General features: G+C 42.1%; 1 protein-coding gene across 5 annotated transcripts in view; it reads right to left on the bottom strand.

Annotated features, from left to right (window-relative positions):
* ASAP1 (ArfGAP with SH3 domain, ankyrin repeat and PH domain 1) overlaps positions 1-15,666 on the bottom strand; it is a 161,887-nt gene extending 146,221 nt beyond the window's left edge. For 4 of the 5 annotated variants that reach the window (XM_037378728.1, XM_037378729.1, XM_037378732.1 and 1 more), the window contains exon 1: positions 15,385-15,665. The gene's annotated coding sequence lies outside the window, so the exon portion shown is untranslated. Of the gene's footprint in view, positions 1-15,384 lie in introns of all 5 variants that reach the window. The other variant, XM_037378731.1, reaches the window with a different exon arrangement.
* Between the last annotated feature and the right edge of the window lie 7,439 nt (positions 15,667-23,105).

Raw genomic sequence — 23,105 nt, 5'->3', positions numbered from 1 at the left:
ATATTGTTTCTACAGTCACTGATGTAACAATAATAGTAGTTGTACACCACCATGCTGAAAATCAACTCCCTTTATGTCCAAACAATAGCGTGAATCACAGAATTCTGACCTTGATATACAAATGTGATCATGTAGTAATTATAGCTCTTGTGCTTTCTGTATAAACAGACTACTTCATCTGGAAATGCTGTAGGGTACTGCTTCATTCTGCAATTTACAGCTAATGACTGAGCAGAAAGCCTTTATATCCCAATGTCCTAGTTTTAAAGTAAAGCAGGTAGAAGAAATCTTATTTCCTGCAAATGAAAAAATTAAGCTGGTTATTTGAACTACAGGGAATCAAATCATTGCTCTATCTATATTCTGTTCAAAAGCATATCTTACAAATGTAAAGATTGTCTTCAAAATCATATTTTTTCAAAGGCTATTGAAACTATTTTCATGGGCAAAATATAGAATTCAATTACTCAGTCCATGTGATAACTGGCGTGTTCTGGAATAAGTGTGAGATTAAAGAAGATGTCTTTCATTTTGTGCCAAAATCTGCTTGTTCTGTTTGTATCTGCATTGATATAATCCAAACAGGATGTGATGAAACATACATTCTTCAGCATCACCTTAATCCATGATTTGGGTAACGCTATTAGGATGTGGTCTAACAAACTTCAGTGAAGCAAATCCAAGGATATTTGCCTGTGGACAAGTCACCTCCGGCTTGATTTTAGTATGTCCTAAGCAACAGAAGCTCTGTCCTGACCTCATACGTTAGCTGTATGTGTTTTCCGCGCTTCCATAAAAATACACGATCAAAATACTAGTGTGCCTATAGGCACGAGCTGAATCTTGAAAGAAGCAATAATGGAAAAGCCATCACTGAATTGTACTAACTCAGCACAGAGCTCAGGAGTGACCCTGAAGAGCTGACTGACATCCTCTTGATGATGAGTCCCTATTTATAATGGTTTCTAAGAAACGTCAATTGCTCAGTTTTTAATCTATTAAATAATTACAGTGATGACTTTAGATAACTCTAATTTCTTAATCAGGATTTTGTTTGGTGCCCAAAGTTCTACCAAAGTTCATAAGTATGGCATCAATAGTATAGATTTTGATTTTTATTTTTTAATCAGGAAAATGTAAAACCTCAAAAAAATTAAGATAGCTTTCTTGAAATAAAATATATTTTTCTTAACTACATACTGGTTGGCATAAATTGCATTACTTTTCTCTGATTCTTTATGAATAGTGCCTGGAATTAGCCATACCAGTGTTTTACACTGGATTGATGGCAGGCTGAGAGGGTTATTAATCCTCAGGTCATTCCACTGAACTTTTAAATGTACTGGCAAAGTATCAGCTTTCTTCCACTGATCTTGAAATACCTATGTGTTTGAATATGTATGGAAAATCAACTTAAAATTCAGATAGTTTCATGGCCAGTACTTTTAGAAATAACAACTGAATAAAAAACAATCTAGTTTTAGGAGATGGCATTACTGTTAGCAGAGGAATTAGTTCGCTATCCTCATCTGTAATGATCATCATATGATTATGAAATGATCACAGTAAGATGTATTGGCTGTGCAAATGATATAGAATAGTTACACTGGACAGCTTAAATGTGGTTTAGAATTCATGCTGCAAAACATGATAATTCTAAGACTCAAATTTTGTAATATATCACCACTGTGTGTTGTTACGACACATTGCTGTAGAGGGCCAGAGGGCTTAAGTGTACTTGTTTGGTAATTTTCAGCAGTGTCATTAAAAGGTAAATTTTCTTTAAAACACAGATATACGGCAAAGAGATTTGTGTAAGTACTTAGACTGAAGGACTCTAGTCTTTGAAGCCTGTCTTTTGTTATTTGTCTATGGGCTTCAGGATGATCGTATTGTGAGTTAAATCTCCTTGTATCCACTTAAGAGTGACCTTTTTATCACTCCTGACTGTATCCATCATCTGTTTCTTGGGCTCAAGGAAGAATTTTCATTTTGTGGAGAGAGCAGCTAATCAGAATGTCTGCTGCCCAGCTTCAGACCTCTGGAGAGCTTTCACTGATCTCATCAAGGGTATTATTTTATATTTGATGACAAGGCTGCCATCCACAGTCCAACATTTCTGAGTTACTTACAAGCCACTTCTGAGGACTTTCAGGGGCTAATAACACATGAGAGTGCTTCCCATCTTCTCTGTAAGGTTAGTCACTGCTTAATTTACTCAGTACATAGTCTATAGCAAAATAGCCTGTACACAGTATATAAATAATAGATTAATAATGTAATCTGAATGCAACATCAAGTCCTCTTGTCACTGCCCCCACTTAATAGCCACTGACTGTGGGCTGTATTCAGTATCAGCCATGTGCTGGATGTATTTTTAGGAAGGAGTCATTATAAAAATCAGAAACTAAACCTGGCATAGCTGTGCTGAAGATCAACTTGTCTCTGCGTGAAAAGTCTGGTGTGTCTGAACTTTCCGTGTCCTTCCTACAGCAGCTTTTCTGTGTTGGCAGCTCTCAAGCAAAGCAAACAGCACACCTCCTGCTTCTACCCCTCATTGATTAGTCAGGCACTAGTAAGGTTTTCATTGCCCTTTGTCTGAACACCTCACAGAACCTGATGAATAGATTCCATAGATATTTGTAGGATGGCTCTATATTGTATGAAAGACTGGCTCTGTACGTGAGACCCCAGACTGTGGCTTCTGCCACGAACCAGAGCCCGATGTGCTCATCTTCAGTCTGATGTCTCAAGTACAGAGCCAGTCTTTCATCACAAGGATGACTCCACAGTGCCTTCTGCCAGCCCCTTTTGTCTTGGTACTGTTCTGCCCTTCAAAGTGCTGTGTTTTACATGCCTTCCTCTTCAACGTGTACCAAGTAGTACCACTCTCCTACTTAGCAGCCCTGTGAAAATGTCACATATTTTGGCTGATATAATACTGCTAGCCATCCTGTCCTTCAGCTGAGTGCAGAACGTTCAAAGCATCTCTACAGAATATCCCAAAATACAAGGCACATTGAAACCTCAATAAAGGAATACAAAGATGTTCCTAAATATACTCTTTTGTTCTTCAAGTCTGTTTCTACCCCTACAGTGAGTCATTCCCAGACCCATGAGCATGCTTTTTGAAATCATAAGTACTATCTACATAGAAAAATGAGATCAACTCAAAGTAAGTGACAGAACACAGCCTTTAAAACTTGATCCAAACTCAATCCAATGTAAATGGCATTCTTTACATCCACTGTAGTAAGCTCTGACTCAACTTTTAGACTGTAAAAGTGGGATATATCTGACAAAGTGTCTTTGCCTGGGCTCTATCATTATTGATGATACAGTCAATACAGACAACTGAAACTAGGTTGCAGCTCACCTCATCCTACAAAAGTAGATGTCTAAAACTGAGATGCTAAAGTGGATGTCTACAAAGGTCAGATGAATCACAGTCTAAACTGCCTCTTTCATTCTACTGACTAAAAGAGAGAGACTAGGGTGCTGAGCCCAGAGGTAGACACCTACCCCAAAGTTGCTGCATGCCCTAAGTGTGTTGTGGCAGGGCCGTCTTATTTCTGCCTGAAACATGCTATGGGCAGATACAAAACCATACCTCTAATTGCACATTCAAGAAGTGCCAGGAGGAAGAAAACAAATAATAAAAAAAGAAACTTCTAATGGAAATGCCTAGAAAAAAAAACCTATTGGTGCACTAATGTGGATGCTGACATACTTTATGCTGGCAATCTAATGGGAAGTTGTAATGATCTTTAGATTTTCTTGCATAGAAGAAGTTACACAAATAAAATACAACAAAATTGTATGGTGTACTATAAGTATATTTTTAACAAGAGAAGAATGATACAGCTGAAAAATAACTTCCTTTTTTCATTTTCATTTTTATCAGTTTCCTGATCAAGCTTGATGTGACATTCCTTGGACTGCCTTTTGTGCTGACAGCATGAATTTATACTGAGACAGAAGGAATCAAATCATACCATTGTCAAGAAGGTGGGAAAGTACTGAGACTGAGTGTCTCCAGGCCCTGGTGGTATTTAAAAATACTGAATAACTCACACATTACACTCTCTAAACATCTCCTATTATTTAACAAATCACTTCATAAATAAATTAATTTTACCAGTGTATTAATTATTTAAACTGGCTAATGAGTTGCTAACATCTTGTCAAGTGACAGTGAGATGACTATTTTGCATGCCCTCGGATATGGTTGGCTCACATTATAGAAAGCAGAGATGTGCATGGTGGGAATCTTGAGGTTTCTTCTGCCCCTCTGCAGCTGTGGAGCTGAGCTGCCTGCTCAGTGAATACTTGCCAAGTGGCAGTGTTAAAAAAAAAAAGAGAAAAACAACTATTTCAAGGGGCAATTATCTAAATGAGATGGAGAAACCTGGGATGACTAAGTCCTCAATCTCTGGAGAGCTTGTTCTGAGCACTTTGATGAATTTTAAAATGGTATTGCATTCTGGGTTTTAATAATGTAGCCTTGCTTTTCTTCTGGCTCTAGGCAACTGTTGTTAAGTCCATTTTTTACAAAAGCCTAAGGAAACCGAGTTAATAAGGCAAAGTCACTAAACCCAATGCTGAATTGCTGCCCGGTGCCTGAGAGCAGACGAGAAGGCAGGTGTGTGTGTTACCTTCAGCATTGTGCCTACCAGTGTGGGCCTTTCTATCTGTCATATTATGGATCTGTTTCAGTTCAGCAAATAAAATTAATTAGAGGGGGAAAGAGTTTCGGTATCTCCAGCATGATCAGTGGTCATGCAGCTTTAGTTTCCTTCCTCTGATATACTTGGGAACTGAATCTGGATCTTGACAAAACAAGAGACATCTCTGATGGGAAAAAACACCAACAGCCATGGGAAATGTCAGTCTCTGTCATTGGTTTACAGTTTTAAGTTGATTTCTTCAGTGAACAGTGCTAGGAGCACAAACATTCTGCTGCTTGAGGTTGGAGTCACAAGCAATCTGGCACTGAAACACCAAGCAAAGTGTAGGTTTGGATGCCTTAGTCCTTGGGAAAATTCAAAAGCCTGAGTCAGCTGCCTATATGTCTCTTTATCCAGCATCTGGAAGGCTGGGACACTTAAAAGGGTGTTCACAGAAAAAGACACAGCAAGAAGGAGGCACCTAAACCACCTGACAAGGAACACAAGAGTTGCAACTGGGCTCTGATGACAGCCTTTGGGAATGCAGGGCTGTCTGCCTCGGTAGCAGACCTGTAATCATGAATCTGCGCCTGGAGGTGGGAAGTAAAGCCAGCCCTTCATATCTTGTAAAAATACAATGCCCCCTGTTAACACCTGAGCAGTTAGTGGCATTGTGTGCTGGGGAGGCTCCGTGGTCAGTTCCCTCCTCTGCCTGAGCGGGACCAAGATTCCCAGGCAACGCCTGTCTTCTCCTGAAGGCCCCTACAACCACTCTGCAAGGCCTCGAAATTGTTAGTTGTTACAAAACAATCAAGTTAAATCTTCCTTTGTGAAAAACAAAACCAAAACTACAGAGCACTGTGAATCTAACTCAAGATTTTTTCCAGGGAACATCTGATCCGATTTAATTCAGTAAGTCCCATTCCAGTCATTAATCTCCAGGCAAATTTTGCTTCTTATTGTATTGCACATTATGATTTACTGCACAGCTCTCTGTTCATTATTACTTAGAGAAGCAGTTGCTCACATCCTCTTTTTCTTGATCTCCTGATCAAATGTGAACAGAAGTAAGACTATTACTCCTCTGAGAGAACTCTTCCCCAATTAAAAATAGTATCTGTGAGGGAAATTATGATCTTGCAAATAGCTTCTGCTTCTAAGAAAGACTATCTTAACAGCACAAACGAGGCCAGGTTTCCTTACATCAGGTCTACTGTTTGCTGCAAAAACACTGCAGTAACTGACACAATTAATATTGCACAAATATCCTGGGAGGGCGTAAAAATGTTGAAATCCCACATTTGCATCCTTCAGTACTTAGAAGAACCTGATCTGCCCAGCACATTCCAGAATGAACCTATTTCATTTTTTGGAAACAAATATCTTGCTTGTTTTTGTCATGCACAGGGAAGGACAAAGCAGAAACATATTTTCTCGTGATAACTACTGTCGAAATCAGAGGGTGTTGCCAGCGTTCATGCAGATGCTGCCTGGTCACTGTGTTCCCACATTGTATCTGTGGGAACCAGAGCAAAGCCCGCCGCAGTTTGCATCTGGAGTAGGAGCTGGATATCACTACTCAGTTCTGGTGACCACCACTCATCTCCTGCCAAACCTGGTAAACCAATATACATTGCAGATGGCTGGAGGTGCCAAGGAGAGAAAGCACTAACCTGCCCTTTCTGGGGATCTGAGCTTCTTTCCCATCTCAGTTCACATACTGGAGGGAGCCCAGTGCCTTTCTCCAAGATGCAAATTAACTGTCTGCCCAGCTGATGATTTCTATTTAGAAAGGGCCTTTAATTATAAAATCAAGTGTTCTGCAGCTCAAGACTGAGATACACCGTCCTGCACTGGGAGACTCAAGAGGAAGCGCAGAACTCTTGCCTACCAAAACCCTAACTGAAATAACCGATGTCACTTTCGAAAGGACACTGAAGTAATTTATCCAGGACTTTGTTACGAGCTAAGGCTCTGAATTTTAGGCAAGCAGCTTTTGAAAATTACTGATTTAAGCTTTTATCTACAATGGCCTGCTTTAACAAACAGTCCTCTCCTGGTATCGCTTGTCTAAGCAAAATGTTGCCACTGTACTAGCAGCCAGCACTAGTATGCAAGCAATACTGATGTCAGGATATTATTATCCCCAGGAAACATTTTTTGCATTAACATGGCAGTTTAATGGCTTGTGATATTGCAAGAAGGTCTTTCTTCCAAGGAGAGAGAATTTAAGCACTGGGATAAATAACAACAGGTGTCTTTCTCCTGACTGTTACCGCTTCTGAAGCTACGCTGGTACATGCAGGTTTGCATGAACACCAAGAGGACTTGGGAGCGCTGAAACCCCACACAGGCAGCCCTGAAGGGCAAATGCCTGTGGAAGCTTTTCCCCCAGGTCGTGGTGAGCACAGCACTGCACTCATGGAAATTCACTTTTTGTCTTACAGTAGTTGTGGCTTCTCCCTTGGGAAGGAGATAGTCAGAGGTTTCAAACATTGGTTTTTTTTTCTTCTAGCCATCTGCCTGTTTTTACAAAATGTATAGGAGCACTTGAGACTTCTGTTCCTCCACCTGTCTTGGTTGAGAGGGGTTCAAAGTCTTGGGGGGACACATGCACACACAGTGCAATTGCCTCAGCCTCACTCATAGAGACCAGGCTACAAATATTGCACAGTTCTCAGTAACACATCATTTAGACTCCATTTAAATGTTCTGAATTTGCATTAAATAAGTTCTTTTTTTCTCCTGGAATGTAAATCACAACATGAATAAAGTTCCCTTAAATAATAATGTGTTCTTCAGTATCCAGCATTGTGAAAAAGTGTTGTGTAAGAGTCTTTGTTTTCCTTAGGGCCATGCTAAACTTGGTATCATTGGTTGGGGTCATGTTCCCTCTTGTGCCTGATGGGTTTAATGGTGCAAATCTATTGTAGGAGTTTACTTGGAAGTCTACCTCTCTTGCTGAAGCTGTAGCAATTGGAGGACTTTGCTTAGGACACTGCCAATATGTCTGACGGGACGTGGGCTTATTGCAGATCCCAGCCTTGAGAAAGAAACGAAAACAGTCTTAAAATGGACATAGTTAGTGTTGGAAATGATTCTTGGGGAAGGAGGATTCTGGCTGAAGAGGAACCTTGCAGCCAGGCTGTTGCCTACACTTCAAGGCAACAGAAGGGCCGAAGCATAGGAGTTTATGATATACCACGTGCATACATGTATATACCACCCTATAGGAGGGGCTGCATAATTACTGTTCTGAGCTTCCTAGGAACTTTGGGAAGAAAACCATAAATCTCAACAGCCAAGAGATTTTTCTAATTCAGACCAGGTGTCAGGTAGGCTGTCGTATGGCTCCAGCATACAGGAGCAAAACATGACTTACAATCACCTTTTTATCCTTGTTCCTGCTGCTACTGACACCCTGTAAGTCTAATATTCTCAGTGGTAGAGGAAATTTGTTTCAACTGAGACAAATCCCATTTGCCTGTCTAGGTAGCGAGAATAAATAGCAGTTGTAGATCATCTTGGGTCGGAAGTAGGTTTTTAACCCCTTCCTGGTCAACACATGAACATGACAGCTCCTTCTCAACCACAATTTCATAAACATAGAACATAAAAATGATTAAGTTTAAATGACTCGTGAGATAGGCTATGACCTATCTTACCATTTGTTTAATCTGGAGTCAGATTGTGACATTAATTTAGGACAGGTGTAAGATCAAAATTATACCCTGCTGGTTGATATTAATTTGAAAGCTCTACATTTAATGTAGAATTCTGGTACTCTTTAGTTTTTATAAAATACCTTCAGAAATAATTCTAACAAGGGAGAGATCCTCTTTGTTCATGAATACAGATAACTACTGAATTGTAGGAGTTTCTGATCCTGACAAGCTTTGCTAAGTGCTCAGCTACTAATTATGAACAGGAATAAAAGGACAGCTGCTGAAATAATTATTAAAGGATATGCAACTACAACCTGTCTCTGATCAGATGGATGGAGCCAGTATCCTACATCAGCAGAGAATGCAGTCTTAACACATTTTGTGACAAATATACCATTAGGTAAATGATTACATCAGTAAGCATATTAATTTAGGTGACTAGCGAACTGCTTGGATTTGAATGCAGAAAGAAAGCAGCAATATAGTTCCACACTAAATTATGTAAAATAAACGTTAAGAGTTCCATGGTGCTGGCATAGATCTTGTTTACCCACAAAAAAACCTGGAATATTTCCACAAAATTCAGTTTGTAGCATTACTATAAATCAGATAGGAGAGCAGGGTTGGACCCTTTCTGTCAGTAATGGTTTAATAGCTGTAAATTAAGGACAAAATTCTCCATGTATTTACCCGTTCTTCTCTACCGATTTGTTGTACCCATATAAGCCTTTTTTTTTAATGAACGCTTAAAATGTCTATTTGTTTAAGTAGAAAAAAGTGTACAAAATCATGTTGCAAATACCTGCAGGACAAGAACATACTACATACGAGCTCTGGCTCAAAAAATCCACCAGGTGAGATCCTGGAAAGCTGGGGCCATAATCTGGGGAAATACTGCTACATGTCCTCCCTGTTCCACTCTTGCATCCTACTGGATGCAAGTCACTGCTGGAGACAGGATCTTGAAGTGTTGGCTCAGATGGTTTTATCTTAGGTAGAACCCTAGTATTATGCTAAGGGCTTGGTGCTATTATGACTCTAGATACCGTACGGCTTGTCCTAGGGCCTGAAACATCCTGCTGCCCCTTTGGCTGGCAGTTCTGGCCAGAACAAAATTGCTTTCTATGCATTTGGCCAACTGCTGCAAAATGGCTGTGCAGCTGTGCCAGCCTTAGCAGGAGACATGTCCCTCTTCTTACCCCAGTAGTTTTGAGGAGCACATCAACTATGTGCCCTGCATGTCCTACTTACGTGCTCCCTTCTGGCTATTCCAGAGATGAACAGGACCAAAGCAGGAGCCATCCATGCTTCTTCTGCTGCTGGTCTGGGTAGTGCCATGCCATGACTTGCCTGTGGCCACGCTGTAATTCGGTGCCAGCAGGTGGCAAGCCCACGGCTGTCTAAAAGCTGATTACTTTTCTCCAACAACTGGATAATCGATACAGAGAAATGCATGCGGTTGCAGATTCTTCCAGGACTCTGGGGCACAGCTTGGTTTCTCACCGCAATCCTACCCCATCCCCATGCCACAAGGCCACAGCTCCAGCCGCTGTAACCAAGAGAGAAGACTTGGCAAGGCCTTATTTGCCCTTTCACCAAAGCAGGTTGAATTTTCAACCTTAAGGCCACACTCCAAAATCATTTGCTTTCCTAGATCAGGGGCCACTCTGGTGACTGTACAGATATGGTATTTTTACTACTGAATTACCAATGAGGCTCACTGATGGGCAAAGGAGATTAATTGCACTATTTTATTTGCACAATGAACACTTAGGAGCGTGTCTGTTTGTAGCCAAGGAGAAGCTCCCCTAATCACAGACTAAGGATGCACTGGAAACTGGTGGAAATTAAAAAACCTTTGGGAGTCACAAACCACTTGCAGAATGTCTCACAGGCATCTCCTCGCATGGGGAGATGTTGCAATCTTCAGTTTCATCGATTTCTTTAAGCCCAAACTGCTTTAAAACTGGATGTTGGTATAGCCCCATGGCTCTGTGATAACAGACACCATGGCACCATGCAGGTGTTGGGGTCTTTACCCACACAAGCATGACTGCTCATGTCTTTTTCACACATACACTCCCTCCAGACCTTCTTCCCTGCCCAAAAAATTCAGGTTTGAGGGGTGGAAGAGCTCGAAGGGGGTGTTTTACCACCCTGAGTAGGGTTGCTCCTTGCCACCCTCCCCAGAGCCTGGCTCTCCAGCCCCACACCACTCGCCTTGCACCACCTTCCCCGCGGATTGCCCAATGGTCCCAGTCAGGCTCGGCTTCGCAGCAGAGCTTCTCTAATGTTTTGGTTTTTTTCCTCCATCTGTATTTATGAAAGCTGTGTGCCAAAACGCCCTCCTCCTCATAGCCACCCCTTTTCTCTCTGTTTTGTTTCCTGCCAGGTATTTCACCCTGACACACCAAAGACATGAAACAGGAGGTGGGGAACATCTGGCCCTGGATGCAGAACATCAGCAAGAGGAGAAGCTCCTATAAATAAAGTCAGCGGGCTTTCCCTCTTTGTGGGACCTTGCTGTGGGATGTTCAGGGCTTTCTGCTGCAGCCCCTAGGGCAGCCAGCAGCCCCCGGCCAGGGCTTCGCTCTCCCTAACACAATTGCAGTCTGCAAACGTTTACAGGCAGTTTCTTTTGAGTTAGCCACATGCTTCAAATTGTTATGTGGTTAACCACCGAGAACAAACCCCCACACAAATACCTACGGATCAACTTGCTTGAGCCAGGGTGGCAGCGGTGGGGGCGGAAGGGGAGGGGGGAGGTTTCCTTATTTTGCTTTTGATGAGAAGAAAATAGTTTTCTTTTGACTTTTCCAAACTGCTAGCAGCCGCTGTGTCATGGTGCGTGCTGGTTGTTGCCATTTGCACATTTGTTCACGTTTACCGCTGATGAAAGGAGCCTTGTTCAACAGCTGTGGCCATGTATGTTGTGGGCCAAGTCCTCTGCTGGTGTAAATCAGCTTGTCTCGTGAATGTGAACTGAAAACGTGACCTCTCTGTGCATGCCGTACAAATGCTGAGCCAGGGGAAGACTTCTGCACTTTGACATTGCCCTATCCCATGTCCCTTAACTCTTATAAAAGCCGAATACTTTTCTGCTGACTCATAAAGACAGATGGATTTTGTTAACTCCAGCCGAGATAAAGGAGGATACACGAAAAGCATCACTGCCTCTTGGCGGGACTAAACCTGGCTTTGACGTTCAGGGAGGACCAAGAGAGGACCCGGTTCAGCATAGATGGAGCTTGGCTCATGGGTACCACACGGAGGAGAGCGATAGGAGGTCCAGGCTGAGCCCTGCAGCTAGCTGGTGTCTGCAGTAATGAACCATCCTGTCATTCCCTCCCCCACCTCGTGCCCTCTCTCTGAAACACTGCAGCTCCCCAAAGCCCAAGAGGGAGACTTAGAGAAACGAGCAATGAAAAAAAAAAAATACCCCCAAACAAGCACAGAGCTCAAAACCCCTCAGTAATGCCACTGCCTTTACTTAAATCTTCTTAAATTACAGAGGTTTTTAGTGAAATAGATTAACTTCCGTTTGCTTGCATTTCCTCTTATTTTTGAGGAGTATGAAGCTGCTGAGGAGGAAATTGTCTCACAAACCCAGTTCTACATGGGGAGAGTTTCCAAACACAGTTGGCATAGCTGTTCATGTAGCACTCATGAGAGTGGACCCAAGTGGAAATATAGATAATTATTTTGCCATGGGACAACTTTAAGATCCATTTAAAGTTTATTTTCATTTATAAAATGGCCAATTAAAGACTCTACAAGGTGGCTAAAAAAGTCTTGAGGGGAAAGCTTCAATTCAAATGTGACCTTTTGCTCAGGTGCGCAACGAAATTTCATTCTTTGCTTTTTGCAAATCACAGTGTGAAAAGGAGGGGTTAAAATCTTTGGATATGGGGAACACTTCAGTGAAAGTGGTTTAGTTCTTCTGGTCCATTTATCATCTGAGCAGAGAAACATTGCTGTGTGTATGAAGTTAGCTCTGCAGGACTCTGCCTGTCAGAATTGTTTATCCATACTTGCCAACAACAGCAAGAGAGGCAGGAGGACTGGCAGTCATGATGGTGAATAAGTTGGACACATGGAGTGAGGGTGCATGAGGTGAACCTCCGCACTGATGCAGAAAGGGAAAAAGAGGGAGGCAAAGAACATTGAAGTATGAAGGGTCTAATCTTAGAGAGTTCAATGGTCCAGTTGGCTACGCCAAAAAAATGACCTATTTCAGAACTTCTTCATAGGCAACTGAGTAGATAGCTCTTAGCAGGCAGTTAGTTCTTATGCTGCCGAAAGTTCAGGGGTAAATGCCAGCAGAAACATCTACTGGGGGTTATTGGTACATTAACATCATTCATAGAATTATAGAATAATTTATGTTGGAAAAGACTTTAAAATCATCAAGTTCAACCATTAACCCACACTGCCAAGTCCCTAAGTGCCATGTCTATACGTCTTTGAAATACCTCCAGGGATGGTCACTCAACCACTTCCCTGGGCAGCCAGTTCCAATGCTTGATAATGTTTTTGGTGAATAATTTTTTCCTAATATCCAATCTAAACCTCTCCTAGCACAACTTGAGGCCTTTTTCTCTCATTCTAGCATCCTTACATCCACTTGTTACTTGGGAGAAGAGACCTACCCCCACCTGTCTACAACCTCCTTTCAGGTAGTTGTAGAGAGCAATAAGGCCCCCTCTGAGCTTCCTTTTCTCCAGACTAAATGACCCCCGTTCCCTCAGCTGGGGGTAGCTGAGTTGGGAATACTGCACCTAGATAATTCAAAACTAATATGGTAATCACTTATTAAAGAACTATTTAGTGCACGGTATAGTTATATGAAGAAAAATATAAAATTCCCAGCCTAAATCAAACAGAATCTTAATCCTATGTGAGGGCTATAAGGACAGGATAAGGGAAAAAAAAAAAAAAAGAAAAAAAAAGGGGGGGAGGGAAGAGAATTCAGGTTTATAAAAAGAAACACGTACACAATGAGCTGAAGGTTGTGTTTCTGCACTTCCTGGTCTGGGTGTGAGCAGAAGAGGAAATACCAAAATACCACCAGAAAAACTTATTCCCACAGCATTTCCAACCTGACTGAAACCAGAAAGTTCTGACAGTCGTGCAAAAAAAGGGAGGGGGGGGGAACCTCACAATCGACCCAGTCCCAAGCATCGCACTCATCAGAAAGCCAACAAAATTTCCAAAGCTAGGAGATTTGGGTAGTCTTTGTATTTCCCCTGAGTCCTCATCTGTGTTCTGTATTTTCTGTGGTTCACTGATCGTTGGTGATATTTGGACTCTTCTGCCAACTTTGAGAGGAGCACATTTCTGCTATAGCCAGTTTAATCGCATCTGTGGCCACAGACCACCAAATTCCATGTTAACTGCAAGGCAGGGCACCACGGTCCCGTCTAACCCAGGTGACGGGTTCCTTGTCCTCCCTTTCATTTTTCTGAGGGTCAGTCCCCTGCAATGAGAGTACAAACCTGCGTACACAGCAAGATCTGACATTTCAATGCATAAAATGCCATCTTTTTCAGTGTTGCCCCACGTTAGTAAGCAAAACCGAATAGTTGAAGGCTTGCAGGCAGAAAAGAGTTTGGCCTGGCTGGTCTCATAAAAACCTTCCACTGATACCAAAGAAAACCCTGAAGAAGAGTAGCAGGATCACATTCAAAGGGTTGCGTGGAAAGCTGGCACATCAGGCAATTAGTTTAAAACTTCAGATATGGAAGCTCTGTAAAGACTCTGGAAGATGGCTCCTTCCCTTTATCGGCATAAAAAAAAAAAAAAAGGAAAGTATTCTGTCCTGCTAAACCCCAAGAATTCAATGTTAAAGTCTCTTCTTGATTGACATGCAGTGTTGTACACGAGAATTCAGGACATATTCAATAGTCTAAGGAAAATGAGAGCTGAAGTAGAATTACTGTAGAAAGCTGTTTTTCCTACAGATGTTTCCTAACATCTAAGCAATTTCTGAATCAAACTTTTTTCCCCTAAAATTAGAGAATCGAATCCCTGGAGCAGCTCCAAGGAGCAGCTCAGGAATGTTCAGCGCAACCACAGCCTCCAACTATGGGACAGAACAAAAGTTGCAATAGTGATGATGCTTTAACTTCCACATCTTACTCCAGCAACACTTCCATGGGTGCCAGCAAGGAAAATCTGCTTCAAAAAGGTCTGGAAAGAAGGCTTTTTCTTTTCAAATGCTGGGTCACTAGTTTTGAGACTAGTCAACTCATTGCATGTGTGACCGTGGTTTAAATAAAACCACCTAAGGCGAATAATGCCGTCATAGACTCCCACATCCAAAAATGAAGTTAAAACCTTAGCTAAGCCTCACGTCTGAATGCAGCTTTCCAGTTCATTCAGAGCAGCACAGCACTCAGCATTTTTCCCTCCAACAACAGAAAGCCCCTTTCTGGCCTCCTGGAACATTGCTGCATGAAATACATTGTCACTCCTACTTGCAAACTTATTTAAGAGACAATAGGAGAAATAGCTGGCACATGGATTCCTCTTAAAACCGAAATCTAGATCAACAATAAAACATAAAAGGCCAAGGAAACATGCAGAGACACTCATAAAATTCTCATTTTTCTTTTAAGATTAATTTTTGCTGAGATTGAGGCATTGCAGTTTGCGCAGTGGGGTCCCCATTCTGCAAGTCTTTTCTTACACGAGCTCTTTGTAAAGTCACTGAGGTTGTTTACATAAGTGAAAGTTCCTTACGTGAATAAGGACTCACAGAATCTGGCCTTACACATTTTGCTAAAGTAATGTTTGCCTCGACATTATCTGGGGTGTAAAGCAGCATGGATTTTTAGGAATTAAAAATGGACTTCAGCAGTGGGTTTTTTGCTTTTGTGTTTGGTTGGTTGGGGTTTTTTTTTGTGGGAAAAAAAAAAGTCCTAACTTCAGCTTCACCCATCTGCTTTTTGCAGTTTACTCAGCAGCCACACTGAATGGACGTGCTCAGCCTTTGTCCCAGGCTCAGAGCTGCTCATTACAACCACGCTCAGCCCCAACATGCTGCAACTCACCAGGACGCGGGCAGTCTGAATTCCCATTCCAGGTTTGGTCCTCAAACTTAAGGCCATTATTTCATCTCAGACTAAAACATATTCTTCCACGGGCAGCTGCAAAAGAGCATGTTTCTTCAGGTTTTCTTGCCACAAAATGATAAAATAAAGTGAAATAAAATAATAATAAAGAAGGAAATCCAATGTGCGGCGATCCTCAGAGTTCTGGAGTCTTAAGAGTGTTGATCTGCATCCATAAATGTCCTGACCGGTGAGGAGACACAGGCACTACAACTGGAAAAAGAGCAGGAAGGAAAACCTACCATGTGAGCAAAGTAAAAAAAAAAAAAAAAAAAGGAAAGAAAAAAAAAAGAAGGGGGGGTGGGGGGTGGAAAAAGAGAAAGAGAAAAAGGTCTGCTCAGTGGACAGCACTTGGACTGATAGCAGGGATTTCAGGAAATCCAAACACTCAGACAGGAAATCTGAACACTGGATAAACATGCCATAATCTCCGCAGATCGAGCGGCCGCGCTGCGGCTCCCGTTAACCCTTCCCCTGCCGCGGGCAGAGCAGGCGCAGCGGCGGGGGCACAGCCTGCCCGCCCCTCGCTCATCTACACCGTGATGCTTGAGTTACAAAGTGTAGGATTTTCCTCCCCTGCGAAGGCGATGATGTTGCCCCCCCAGCCCGCCTGAGCACCTGTGTGCTGCCTGCCTGCCCGATGGTCCTGAATTCGTTTCTACCTGTTTTTTCCCCTCTTTTTTTTCCTTTATAGGGCTGGATGATTTACTCCAGGGCTGGTGCAGCAGGGGTGGGGGGCACCTTAGAAATTAGAGGGAGAGGCTTCTTAAAGGAGCAAGGGAGTTTGGAAACTCTTTTCATGCCATTTTGTCAAGGAGTTGAGGATCAAACTCCACAGTCTCAAAGAAATCAAGGTGAAGCCTGTTTGGTGGCTTGTTTCCGGAATGTAGAATCTGGTCTTTGGGTCTTGTGGTTCACTCCACATAATTTAAAACATTCCTGCTTTTTTTGGTGTTTGTTTGGGTTTGTTTTTTTTTTTTTCATTTGCAGCTTCTTAATTGACTTCTTTATATGACCTACCTTAGTTAACTTATTAGTGTAAAACTCTCAGCTACAAAAGGAGGAAGAAGCCGTAATATGTTATAGAGCTGACCGCTCAGTCCCACAGATGTAATTAATACAACATGAGGGTTGGCCAATTTAAATCCATAGGACTGTGGCACACCCCCCCCAGAGTTAAGCCCCTGCATGTTGGCAGGGTGGGGACTGCACCCTGTTGTCTGTAGGACAGTTGCAGGCTTCACTGCCTTTCAGAGGTTACTGAACTCCTAAGTTCTCCTAAGGCAAGGGCCCGCTTCCAAAAATGCTTCTTCTCTCTTAAAATTGACTCTTTGGGACAGTCCTGCCTAAAGCAGGTTGGAAAGCAAACATCGTGTCTTTCAATTTTCTGGTTCTTCCAGGACTTCATAACGATTAAAAAAAAAAAAAAAAAAGATAAAAATTAGTAGCTTGAATTTCCCTTTGCCATTTGCTGGTGGAAGTAATTAGACACAGAGGTAATATCCACCGACTGGTGCCCTTGCTTAAGGCATTGGCAATTAGCTCATCTGAAATAGCCTTAATGTAAGAAGTCCCACATGCAATATTAACCTGTATCATTATGTTGAGGTACCCACCAGGAACAAATTAGGAGCACTATAGGAAAAGGCTTCCTTCAGCACCTTCTACTACTTACAGTGTATTTCTGCTTATTATTTCAAAGACAGAAGCTCCGGCAAACCAGCATCGGTTACAGCATTCCCTGGAAGTGGCCAGGCTTGGAAATCGTACCTGGTCTACTGGGATAGGTCACGTTGGCCAAGCAATGCCACGGAGAGCCTGGCAGCAGAGCTGGGGTGGAAAACAAGGCTTTTGGGGCATGCCTGCCTCAGGAAATCTCCTCTGGTCTCCAGCCCAGTTCTGAGTCAGGAAAGAGCTTTCAAGTTGGGTCCTCACATTCCCAGTCATTCTCCTACTGCTTTTTAGGATGCATGAGGCCAGTGATGGAGGCTGGTCCCTACGAGTGTGGCTGGAGCACTGGCGGCCGCATCTGTGCAAATAGCTGGTAGAACAAAGGCTTGACTTTAGAGGCATGAGGTCATTCACCTTGCCGAGCACGTGCTACATGAAACAAGTACCAAATGGTTGCTTGATGATGTCAGGAGGGAACTGGTGGAAAACCAGGGAAAAATTAAAACATGTCAAGGTTGGATTTTTTTTTTTCTTCTTGTTCCATGTACTTTGCCAGTGAGCTATTTCAGTTATTCACTTTTTTCCATAGAAGTTCTGTTGTCACGTTTTTTTTTCACCTTCCCTTCTCTTGTATTTTCCCCTTAGTGCCACACTTTCCAGTAGCAAAAAGAAAGCAAAAATAGAAGAAAATAATAAAGCACTGCTTTTGCTTTTCAGTATAACCAGAAAAAAAGAGAAAATACTCATAAACACTCAAAATATGCATTTTGGAAAAAATAACTTTAAAAAATACCTTTTACCATCGAGAGACTTTTCATTTGAAAACATTCAAGCAGCTCTAGAAAAAAAGGAGCTGGGGAAGTGGAATATAATTTATTACCACTAACATCTGCTGTAAATCAGTTAGAGGTAGGCAAACATTCCCTGCAAGGGCACAGTTAGGTCAAGGTGAGAAGGGATAAAGCAATAATTAAAAAGACCAGCGTCCTCCAGCTACCTTCAATAGGCTGTAAGCACCAGAGCAAGTGCTTGCTGCAAAACTGTGGGGTTTTTTGTCTAGCAAAATTTCAAAGTGGGAAAAACATTCATTGGTGTATTCAATGGAAAACAATCAGTTTATAAAACAGTTCCAACAATTTCCATACAGAACCACAAAAAGTTACACTTTTCTGTTTTTCTAGTTAAAAATGAGTTGAAAAAAGGTTGTGCTTATTATGAAAAGTTTCATTTGATGAGAAATTTCTGTAGAAAAGCTCTACAGAAAGGTGTTATTGTCAGTCTTGGTGAAAGGGAGAACAGGGACAGCATGGTAGGTAGAATAACGAAGCTGACAAAAATAAACCATACAGAAACAGGGAAGAGAGAAAACTTCAAACTCAGGCCAGCAGAGCTATCAAAGCTAAAAAGTGGATAAAGATTCCTTAAAGGGCACAGCAGCTGCAAAAAATCCACCATCACCTGAGAAAAAAAAAGCCAGTGGCCTAATTCAATACAGATGTGAAGATGCTTGCTTTTAAGTTGGAAAAAACCCCTCCGCCACATCGACCCTTGATGCACCCACAGCGGCTGAGGTTTCTGCTCACTTGCTTTATATCCCCAGGGTGTAATGTTGTATAGTCCTCAAGCTGATAACGAAATTCTCACCCCTTCCACAAAGAACTCTATAGCTACTGAATTAAGACGAATCAGTTCATTAAAGATTAAAAGGGTTTAGCTATTTATGTGAAAGATAAAGAACATTAAATTATAATTGAGATTGTGAAAAAAATGCTCGAGAAAGAGTTATTATTAACCTACGAGTCTCCAAGCTCTGTTATTTTTCATGTTTCAATGACAAGCCTTGGCATTACAAATAGTTAGGAATTTATTTTTTTTTTCAGTACAGATTTGAAATAAGGATTGGTCCTTTAATTTTCACCGCCCTACTTACTGGATTTGGAGAAGTCTTCAACAGAATAATTAAAACATTTAGAGAAAGAAATTGCATATCTCAGTTTTGTCATTCTTCACCCTTCAGTCACCTTGTGGCTTTATATCCTTAAAAAAAAGACTTAATATATTCATGTGAAAATAATTTACTTTCCCTTTAGAGCATGGCCAGCCCTGTGTGCTTAGCAATGCCAGACCTCTCACTAGCTACCAGAAACTGGATGCCAGAGAAATTTTGCGACACACTTAAACAAAGTTCCCCATTCACACTGTGACTCTATCTGGATTTACAACAACATACGCTAAAACTTAGCAAATGTTAGAGAAAATGAATAGAAAACAGTAACCAAAAGGATTTCATAAACACTGTCACAACTTACCATAAGCTATAAGTACTATTTTTCTTGCAAAACATCAGGAATTAACAGGTTTAAAGACTTCTTGCTGCTCTACAAAATGTATCTCTTTGTGTATTGGCTTTAAATTCTAACATTTGCATGGAGCTCCCTGCCACCTTTATTACTAGTCCGCTCCTTCCTAAATGAGCAGTCAAGGAGGTTTACTTTTGAGATCAGCATCCCTGCTGGCAATGTTGTGTTAGGAAAAGCACCGAGCCCCCTTCATCCAGCAACAAACCATGTGCTCTTACATTACACAAGAAACGTTGCCACTTGCCCCACTGTTCATTCAGTGAAATACAGCAGGAGCTGTGTTCGAACAGCTTTAACGACTTGTTTGTACATTTATTAAGCAAATAGCACCTCTTGACGTTGCGAAAAGGTCCAGGCATTAGAAACTGCCTTGACAAGAAGCACTTGACCCTTGGTGGTAACTACAGGCTGCACCAATGCGCAGGAAGCTGTGCACATTTCATTTGCAACTGTTTTTATGTTTTTATAGTTTTCATTTTTAATAGGAAAAAACCCCACTGAAACATTTCCTTTTTTTGCCTCTCCTTTTTATTCATTCTTTCTTGCTGCAATGGCAAAAAAGGGGAATTTTTTCATAGTCCTCTTTTCTCCCCGCTTTTGTTTTTCCAAGGTGGCATGTGAAAAGAGGAAACCAAAGACATGTCCAAACTATTTTTTTTTAACCAGCTCTGCTCAAAATATGCTGTATAGAAATACAATCAGTAAAGGGTACTGAGGAAAACAGCTGTCACCTAAAGACATCCCCATGGGGTGAGTGTAGCTTGCTGGCTTCATCATTTGCCAGAGTTTGTGGAAAATTCAGATAACGTTCAGAGACAACTATAAGTTGAATTATACACCACAGACACCAGTAGTAATGAAATGCTGCTCTGTGGGGAAATGGCTGAAATTTGAATGTCTGAGTCTTTTTACATCGTTCTCTATAGGTTCCCAGGCTGTCAGTTGTGAGGAAAGGGCTGGGTTAGGACACCTTGGACATGCTGTGAGTGTCACACCAGGCTTGATCTCCCTTTGCCATCAAAGCCTTCCTCAGCTTGCTTTCTAAAAATGAGTGAAAAAAGACGCCTCCTGGGTGTGTTGTCATTAGTTTGTTGCAAAAAATTTAAATGACAAACACAACACATGAATTCCTGACATTAATAAACACTGTGACAAACACCCACATGATCACCAGATTGGTTTAGCAGTTATGGAATTTTTTAAAAAATGAAATGTAAACCCCTCATGATCTGAGTCTTTGGAAGTCATATGAGAAATAATTGTAAGCATTTTTTACAAAGACTAGACACATACATAAAAATTAGTGCTAAAATTCTTGTCATTGCCTTATCACAAGGAGCTGAACATTTAAAAGTATGGATGGGTGCCATAAGACTTGTCATAGACATGTGAGAGTCAACACTGTTACAAATGCTGCAAACTTCATTTGCTACGAGCACGGTATATTTGTATACAGCACAGGCTGTAGGACAGCCGGCCTAGGGAGCTTTAGTGGGATCTGGAAAATGAAAGGCCACAGGAAAAAAAAAAAAAAAGTTATTTCTAATTCCACATACAGCTTCTGTAAATAAGTGATGATCATCATAGCAACATGTCTACAGCAAGGAAGATAAACTCAAAGCCAAAATTTCCCCCCGACTGTGATCCTTTAGGCCTTTAGATTTTTATGTGTATACGTATGTATGTGTAGTTAAAATCCAAATCCTCTAATGCTGATGAGGAAACAGGACTGAAAAACAAAGCAGAAGGGTGAAATACAAGCATGGCCTGTTATGACCCTGAAGTCTGTAGATGAGAATGAGATGGCCCACCAGAAGATAGAGACTGCTGCAGAAAGGTGGGACTTTTGCAGGAAGAAGCCAGGACAGTGGGGAGCAGGTGGCAGTGTTGCTTCCATTAGGTCCAATGGGTCAGAAAGTGCTGTATCCCATGCTCAGAAGGGCTGCAGCTCCTGTCCTCCACTGCCAATGCAGCTGGGACCATCACTAGAGAGGCCTGATAGCTCTTGAGAAAAACATAGTGGTTAGAGAAGAGACTCATTATTGTCACAGAAAGACTGCAGCCCTTCTCTGAAGGAGGAATGGGCACTGCAGATGTCTTGTTTCCATATTTCTTCCCATCACACCTCTGTTCTGGCTGGTTGTGTTCTGGTTATAGGCTTCTCCTCGGGAGAGGCTCCTTCAGCTCTTCTGCAGGAGGTAGTGGCTGCCCTCATCACACTCTTGCTTGCTGCGAGTCCCTCTGTGAGTGTTTTCTGGCTGAAGCATTCATCCTGGCTCAGTCAGGGTATCTCACTTGCACTCTGATACCGTTATCAGAGGTTACAAACGCTGCAGTATTATGCTGACTGCACATCTGTTTTAAGGCTACACAGCACGTCCATGGGGGAAGGTCATATGACACCAAGCATTAATTAATCGTCTGAGTGACTCTTCTTGGGTTAAACATCTTGCTTTCCTACCTTTCACTTGCAGCACACACTGCCTCAGTAGCTTTGTACTTCAGAAGAAGCTACCCATATCTCCTGGTGCTCAGGGCAACCACATAGTAGTGTTTGTCTGGTGCTTCTCATACAAATGAGGGATCATGGCTTTTCCTCACGTGGAGGTCAGATGAGTGATCTGCTATTCAGTCTTTGTTTACTCAGTGACTAAACGCCGGGGGTTTATAACCTATTCCTAGCACCCTAAATCAGCCTTTCTGCTGCCTGGGGCTCAGAACATGCTCTGCCCCAGTGGTGGCCGTAAAGTTTGGTGTGGGTTGCCCCTTCTGATCCCTTTACAGTCCCAGGTAGCAGATTGAGTTGTTAATGAAGATTCAATAAGCAGATTCATGGATAATGCTGAATTCAAGATCTTATGCTGGCTTTGGTCAACTCACCCAGACTTCCTTTGAACTGACAAACCCCAGGGCACTTCCAAACTGCTGTCTAGTTGTGTTTTGGCTTCATTCCAACCTGGAGCTGGACCCAGGGATGTGCACTAACCCCACTCCCCTCATATGCTGCCCCACACCTTCTGCTCAGGCAAGATACAGCCTGGGTCTCTCTGACTGCATAGCTGTGCCTCAGGGTGGGGTCCATTTTCTTGTTAGGTGCTTTATGTTGATTGTGTTTGCACTGTCCATAAGGACTGCACCTCGATTTGCAGCTCTGTGCCTGAATTTCTCGTGAGTGGTGAACCCATGGTCTTCCCCAGACCAAAGTGTGAGTGGAGGCCGATGCCTCAATGATGTACATGATCAATAGAATAGACTATTCCCGTTAGAAGTGACCTACAATGATTATCTAGTTCAACTGCCTCACCCCTTCAGGGCTGACCAAAAGTTAAAGCATGTTAATAAAGTCATTATTAAACACTGACAGGCCCGGGCACCTCTCTAGGAAGTTTGTTCCAGTATTTGACCACCCTTTTTGTAAAGAAGGATGTGCCCCTCACTACAAGAAAGACTAAGGTGCTGGAGTGTGTCCAGAGAAGGGCAATGGAGCTGGTGAAGGGTCTGGAGCACGAGTCTTATGAGGGGCAGCTGAGGGAGCTGGGGTTGTTTACCCTGGAGAAAAGGAGGCTAGGGGGAACTTTATTGTTCCCTACAGCTACCTGAAAGGAGGTCGTAGGCAGGTGGGTGTAGGTA

Source organism: Falco rusticolus, chromosome 3 (assembly GCF_015220075.1).
Source record: "Falco rusticolus isolate bFalRus1 chromosome 3, bFalRus1.pri, whole genome shotgun sequence".
NCBI lineage: Eukaryota > Metazoa > Chordata > Aves > Falconiformes > Falconidae > Falco > Falco rusticolus.
The sequence above is the reverse complement of the archived record's forward strand: the minus strand, read 5'-3'. Positions and strand labels throughout refer to the sequence as shown.